Below are 7,472 nucleotides of genomic sequence, written 5' to 3'. Positions count from 1 at the left end.
CCACATTCCTGTGAGAAGTACGTGCCGGGACGTAGAGATGGATTTGCATGATGGCCAATGGGACATCGGGCTGGAGAGCGGAAGAGGAGGGGGTTGGGAGGAGGAGCCAGTTTGGCAGCAATTAGAGTTAGGAATGTCGGCTATTTCTGTTCTTAATAAAAAGTGATTTATTAGAGACTCTGCGCTTGATAATGGAACTCATTTAAGACAGAACCGAAACCTGACAGACTGCCAAACTCTCTCAAAGCCAGGCTGGCTGAGTTTAAATCATCCCGTTCCCTCCCAGACGTATGGTCGGATTGGAGGTTATCCCCCGACACTATGGCTGAAGCGAAGCTCTCGGAGGAAAGCCTGCTTCAAGCAACGAGTGGAGGAGAAGCGGTCGTGACTCCAGCCAGTTTGGAAACTACAAAGGCTCAACTCTCCCTGCCTTCCTTCTCGGAAAAACCTCAAACAAAGAAGCCTGAATCAGATAAGTACCCGGGGACTGTGCCAAAAGCTTCAGAGGCGGAATTCCCCTTTCCCAACGTGAGAGATAAGGGAAAACCTCTAAGTGAATTGGGCAGAGCTTCCTGGCTATGGGAGTGGGAACAAGCCAGAAAACAAAGTAAGCGCCAAGAAATTCTAAGGAAGCCACTCGAAAGCCCCATAGATGAGTTGAAAGAAAAATTTGACCGTGCCACCCTTCAGGGGGAGGAACCATCCTGCAGACCCAAAGAAAAGAGAGAACCAGTCTGGGCTGTGGACCCGAGAGGACGTAGGCCAAGGCGCAGCCCTTCCCCCCTTCACAGCAGGAAGAGAAGGAGCCCAACGATGCATCCATGGGTCCTCCCCCCTCCCAGAAAGCAGCAAAGCCTAGATGAGGCAGCACCTCCCTACCCCAGGATGAGAGGCGAGGCAGAAGTCTTTCAACACCGAGGGGGGCCCTACACAGCTCAGCACAGAGAGGAGAGGGTAGACAGGGAGGAGCCAGCCCAGTTCAGAGGGAAGTTCGACGGTGACCCAGACAACCTCGCCCAATTTCTCGATTCAGCTGAGATATACATAGAGCGTTATGGACACCTTTTCCCTTTCCCTAGAGCCCTAGTGAATGCCATTTCGGAAGGGCTGGAGGGAGAAGCAAAGAGGTGGTCAGCATCCCTCTATAAAAACAGGGCCCCCCAGCTGCAAGATGCGGATGGGTTCTTGCAACTATTGAGAAACCGTTATGAGGAGGAGGAGGACGACCCCTATGTGGAAGATGAGCTCAGAAACCTAATGCAGAAGGGGAAGCCCATCAAAGAGCATATCCGTTGTTATGTCCTTATAAGGACATCCGCCCTGATTGGCTGCCAGCCATCGGGCGGGAGATTTGAATCCCTGTCTAGGGGCGGTGCGTCTGCCGGGAGCGAATATAAGGAGAGCTCCGGCAGCGCGCCAGCAGTCTTCTTTTACTTGTTACAGTGTAAATAAAGTTGTTACATGTATCGAGCTGGTCACGTCTTCTGTTCCTGCGCCTGATCTAACACTGGCGACGAAGGACTAGAGAAGAGAACCTGAGAAAGACTCACGGCACGATCGCCCAAGAGCTGAAGTCACTTCACCACAGCGACTTCCAGAATGGCTACCCCGCAAGCCCCGATGACCGCGCTGAACCCGTTCGACCCATCCCGGGAGAAGTGGAGGTCATACATGGTCCGATTCCGGCAGTTCCTGCGAGGCAATGGATACCAGAACCTCGATGATGAGAGGAAAAGAGCCCTCTTCCTGGCTCATTGCGGATCGGACGTCCTAGAGATGGCGATGGACCTCGTGGCACCTAGGGACATCGAGGAGATGTCCTGGAACGACCTGCAGGACGTCTTACAGGAGCACTATGCACCTACAGGCACCCCCATCGCAAACAGGTTCACCTTCCAGCAAAGAAACCAGCGGGAAGGTGAATCCATCAAAGAATTCGTGGCAGCGCTCCGCCAACTCGCTGCCAACTGTGAGTTCGATAATGTGGACAACGCCATCCGGGACCGCATTGTTTTTGGAATGCGAGATGTGGGGCTGCAAAAGAAATTCCTCAGCAGGAAGAGGATTCCGCTTAAAGACGTCCTCGACGAGGCAACAGCGGCGGAGACGTCCGAACAAGCAGCCGCCGCAATGGTAAAAGCAAGAGGGATCCATAAGATCCACAAGTCGGGCCCAACCTCATCAGACGAGGCAACCACTCAATCCGAGTCTGATGAGGAAATGGCCGTCCACAAGGTGTCCCGCCCTCCCAGGCGGGAAACACCACAGCATGGCGACCGTGGAGAGCGATGCGGCAGCTGCAGAGGCGACCACCCCAGAGCAACCTGCAGATGGAGGGACGCGACCTGCCGCCGATGCCTGAAGAGGGGCCACATCGCCGAGGCCTGCAGAGCCACAGACCCAGCCCCGGAGCCGCCCAGACCGCGATTCCGGGAAAATCGCAAAGATAATCAGAGGACATCCAAACGGTCCTCAAACCAGTCCCGGCGCGGGGAGGAGGAATATCCCCGAAACAGAACGGTGCACCAGACCACCACCATTGCTCACACAAGCGACGAGGGGACCACCAAGTTCCACGTGACGCTGCTAGCAGAGGGGTCTCCGTGCAAGATGGAGGTAGACTCCGGATCCGCCTTCTCCATCATGGACTGGCAGCACCTACAACAGCTGAAACCGGCATACAAAAGGACCCAGCTGAAAGCCCCGAAAGACAAACTTGTGGACTTTAACGGAAACCCCATTGAAATCCTAGGCAGAGCAACCATCCATGTGAAGTACAACGACTTCGATGGAAAGCTACCCATCACCATTGTGCAGCACAGCCGACCGAACCTGTTGGGCGTGGAGTGGTTCAAGCCTCTAGGACTTTCACTCCAGGGCATCCACGAGATCCGCAGGGACGAACTCGACTCCATCATCGAAGAGTTCAAAGAAGTCTTCGATGGTAAGCTGGGGAAATTTGTGGGGAGGCCAATCTCTTTTAATCTGGACAAGGGAATCACCCCAATCAGGCTCAAGCCCCGCCGAGTTCCATTTGCCCTGCGGCCTAAAGTAGATGAACAGCTGGATAAGCTGATCGCCCAGGGCGTACTGGAACCGATCGATCATGCCTCATGGGAGACCCCCATTGTGACCCCACTGAAGCATGATGGGTCTGTGCGCATCTGTGCTGACTACCGTTGCACCATCAACAAGGCGTTGGCACAGAGCGCATACCCAGTCCCAGTGGTGCAACATCTGCTGCATTCCCTGGGATCTGGATCAATTTTCGCGAAACTGGACCTGGCCCAGGCTTACCAGCAACTGCCAGTGGATGACAAAACGGCGGAGGCCCAAACGATTGTCACGCACAGAGGGGCATTTAAATGTAACCGCCTCCAATTTGGAGTCAGCGCTGCCCCTGGCATCTTCCAATCCATGATGGAACGCCTTCTCCAAGGCGTTCCAGGGGTGGTGCCTTACTTCGATGATGTACTCATCTCCGGTGACTCGAGACCCCAACTCCTTGAAAGGCTCAGGCTTGTCCTGCAGCGGTTCAAGGCCAAGGGTTTGAGGGTCAGGCGGGACAAGTGCATCATAGGAGTACAGGAAGTCGAGTTCCTGGGCTTCCTCATTGATAGCACAGGCATACACCCCACCAAATCAAAAGTGGAAGCAATCCATGAAGCTCCAAGCCCAAAAAACAAAACGGAGCTTCAGGCTTTCCTTGGGTTGCTCAACTTCTACGCCATTTTCTTAAAACAGAAAGCCACAGTTGCTGAGCCACTCCACCGCCTGCTGGGGAAATCGGCTTCCTGGAAGTGGGGCCAGGAAGAGGAAGCAGCATTCCGGGCCATCAAGGGACTATTGACGTCCAAAAGCGTCCTCATCCAATACAGCGAGACGCTCCCCATCAGACTGACCTGCGACGCGTCGCCCTACGGGGTGGGGGCAGTCCTCAGCCACGAACTGCCCAATGGCTCGGAAGCCCCAATCGCGTACTTCTCAAAGACTATGTCCGGCGCAGAACGGAACTATAGCCAGCTGGACAAAGAAGCCCTGGCCATCGTGGCCGGAGTGAAGCGCTTCCACGAATACCTCTACGGAAGACGCTTCACCATAGTCACAGACCACAAGCCTCTCCTGGGACTCCTCGCAGGCGACCAACCAACCCCGACCTTCATGTCCCCAAGAATGACGAGATGGGCCATCTTCCTAGCTGGCTACTCCTATAGGCTCATGCACCAGCCAGGCACAGCCATAGGGAACGCTGACGCCCTCAGCAGATGCCCGTCGAAGAAGCCAGTCGAGGACCCAGCCCCCACGCTCCACCTACTTCACATTGATGACGACGCCAGCTGCCCGGTGTCATCCGCAGATGTGGCCGTCCACACCCAAAAGGACCCCACACTCCGCCAAGTGAAGTCATGGATCCTCAGAGGGTGGCCAGCGGAAAAGCCAGAGGAAAGGTTCAGCCCGTTCGCCAGGAAACAGGAGGAGCTGTCCACCATCAAAGGCTGTCTGCTATGGGGAGACAGGGTGCTGATTCCAAGCACTCTGCAACGGCGGACGCTAGAAACCTTACACAAGGGGCATCCGGGCATCGTCCGCATGAAGGCCCTGGCACGGAGTTATGTCTGGTGGCCCTCCATGGACAGAGACATTGAACAATGGGTCTCCAGATGTGACCCGTGCCAAGAAGTCCGCCCAGCGCCACCGCAATCCGAAGTCGCGAAGTGGGAGACCCCCAGCAACCCCTGGTCGAGGATACACATTGACTTCGCGGGTCCGATGCAAGGGCGACACCTCCTCATCGTGGTAGATGCCTTCTCCAAATGGCTCGAGGTGGTGCCCATGGCATCTACCACAACAGACGCTACGATCCGAGCCCTGCGCCGCCTGTTTGCCACACATGGTCTACCGGATGTGCTGGTCTCAGACAACGGCCCCCAGCTCACATCCCTGGCCATGGAGTCCTTCCTGGCAGGACTGGGCATTCGCCACGCCCTGTCCGCCCCTTACAGGCCGGCCGGAAACGGACAAGCCGAACGCATGGTCCGACTGACCAAAGAGGCCCTCACCAAGATGGGCCCGGGGGACTGGCAAGAGCGCATAGACAATTTCCTCCTCACACAGCACATCACGCCACACGCCACCACCCACAAGAGCCCGGCCGAACTGTTGATGGGCAGAAGATTGAGGTCACCCTTGGACCGGCTGCACCCCCAATACAGCCCGGAAGTGACCGCAACCGCCAGCCGCCCGCTTCGCGCCTTCAGCAACGGAGATTCAATCTTCGCGCTAAACTTTAGCGGCTCTCCTAAATGGCTGAAAGGGAAAATTGCCAGCACAACCGGCCCCAAATCCTACATCGTCGAGTTGGAAGATGGACAGTTCACGAGACGCCACATCGACCAACTCCGAAAAAGGTGGGGGGGGCACATGAAAACCAGCCTGACGAGGGAGGCCTACAACACCCCGACGAGGTAGGCCTCCAACACCCCGGCGAGGTAGGCCTGCCACACCCAGACCAGGTAGGCCTACAACACCCCGACGAGGTAGGCCTACAACACCCTGACGAGGCAGGCCTACCACACCCCTGCGAGGCAGAGCAGCACCACCCCGACAAGGTTGGCCCAGCCCACTACCAGATGCTGTCACATCGGCAGCCCAGCGAGGTAGACCGGGGCCAGCCCCACGGGGGATGGCAACACCAACCCAGCCAGGTGGGCACCGGGCACGGCAAGGCCAGGGACCACCAACCCAGCCCGCAGGTAGACCGGGACCTGCCCAGAGGAGGAGCAGCGCACCCCACCAGTTACAGCAGCCTATGCCAGCCCAGCCAGGGAGACTGCAGTTCCAGGCGAGTAGACCGGGACCCAGCCAAGATGGGCACCCCACGACCCACGGGCGAGGGTGGCACACGGCTCACCGACGTGGGGGACCCCCGCCCATCACGGAAGACAGCCAACAAACGACACCCTGACCCGGATGACCCCAGGCACCACCCGACAGTAGACCAGGGACTAGGGGGAAGGGAAAGCCGACAACAACCCGGCCAGGTAGACCGGCACCACCCCGGCAGGGGAGACCTCCGCCGCCCCGCAGAGGTAGTGCCGCAACAACAGCCCGACCAGGTCGACCACCACCGACCAGACGGGGTAGACCAACGCCAGCCCGACCTAGCAGACCAACGCCACCCCTGCGAGGTCGGACAACGCAACACAGGCCAGCACCACCCGCAGCCGGCGGGCCGGTCCAGAGGGCACCAAACAGAACCACCACCCACCCAGCACCAGGCCGAACCGCAACCGAACCGCAGCGCCCGGGAGACCAGGGAGGAGCAACCGATGGACTTACCGAGACTCAGACGCTCTTCCCGGGTCGGAACCGAGCCACCGAGGCGAGGCGACAGATCCACAGGCCAGGAAGAAGACCACCAGAACCAGCCATCCAAGGTCTGCGGTCCGGCCGGAGGCGCTGGGGGTGACCCCGCTCACTCGACAGCCGAACCAAGCCCGGTTCCGGAGAGGGAGCCGGGAGACGACAGAGCCCCGTCCATCCAGGTCGGAGACGGAGAACAAGTGAGACTGCGCAGGTCAGCTAGGGTGCCGAGGCGTCCTACGTACCTGCGGGACTACGTGACTTTTGTGAACGAGATTGACAGTTCAGACTAAGGGGGGAGGAGTGTTATGTCCTTATAAGGACATCCGCCCTGATTGGCTGCCAGCCATCGGGCGGGAGATTTGAATCCCTGTCTAGGGGCGGTGCGTCTGCCGGGAGCGAATATAAGGAGAGCTCCGGCAGCGCGCCAGCAGTCTTCTTTTACTTGTTACAGTGTAAATAAAGTTGTTACATGTATCGAGCTGGTCACGTCTTCTGTTCCTGCGCCTGATCTAACATCCGTGAATTCAGGAGAGTCGTTGGGACACTACCTCCCCTACCCGAGCGATTGCTGGTGTACTTTTTTAGGACAAGCCTAGATAAGAGAATTTCCCAAGTGACTGCTTATCATGACATCCCAAACCGACTCTCTGAATGGTTCCGGGTAGCGATAAAAGTCGACAGAGGGTTGCGGGCGAGCGACACGCCGAAACCACCCGAGGGAAAGGAGAGAGGTCAATCAGACCAAGGGCCACTCAACAGACGGGAACCCCCAACAGCTCTTTTAATTGAGGAAGCTAATAAATTGACTTTTGGACAACCGACTACCATATATACTGTTGGATGCTTATCCTACAGTTGGGTAGGTAATATATAGAAAACTATGTTCTGTAACTTTAACTGCTACAAGATGACTAATTGGCTGTGCTAAGCAGACATAAAAGAAGGCAGGAAGTTCATTCACTTCTGCTCCTGCTATGAGAAGGTTGAACTGCTGAAAGGAACTGTGTCTGTGTTACTGAAGAGAACTGGAATTGTAAGCAAACTATGTTTTTGTGTTGAACCGTGATTATTTGAAGAAGTGTTATCTTTGTTTTGAGAAGCCAAGT

Source organism: Pituophis catenifer, unplaced genomic scaffold (assembly GCF_029215685.1).
Source record: "Pituophis catenifer annectens isolate HBS135680 unplaced genomic scaffold, rPitCat1.0.hap2 SCAF_5, whole genome shotgun sequence".
NCBI lineage: Eukaryota > Metazoa > Chordata > Lepidosauria > Squamata > Colubridae > Pituophis > Pituophis catenifer.
The sequence above is the reverse complement of the archived record's forward strand: the minus strand, read 5'-3'. Positions refer to the sequence as shown.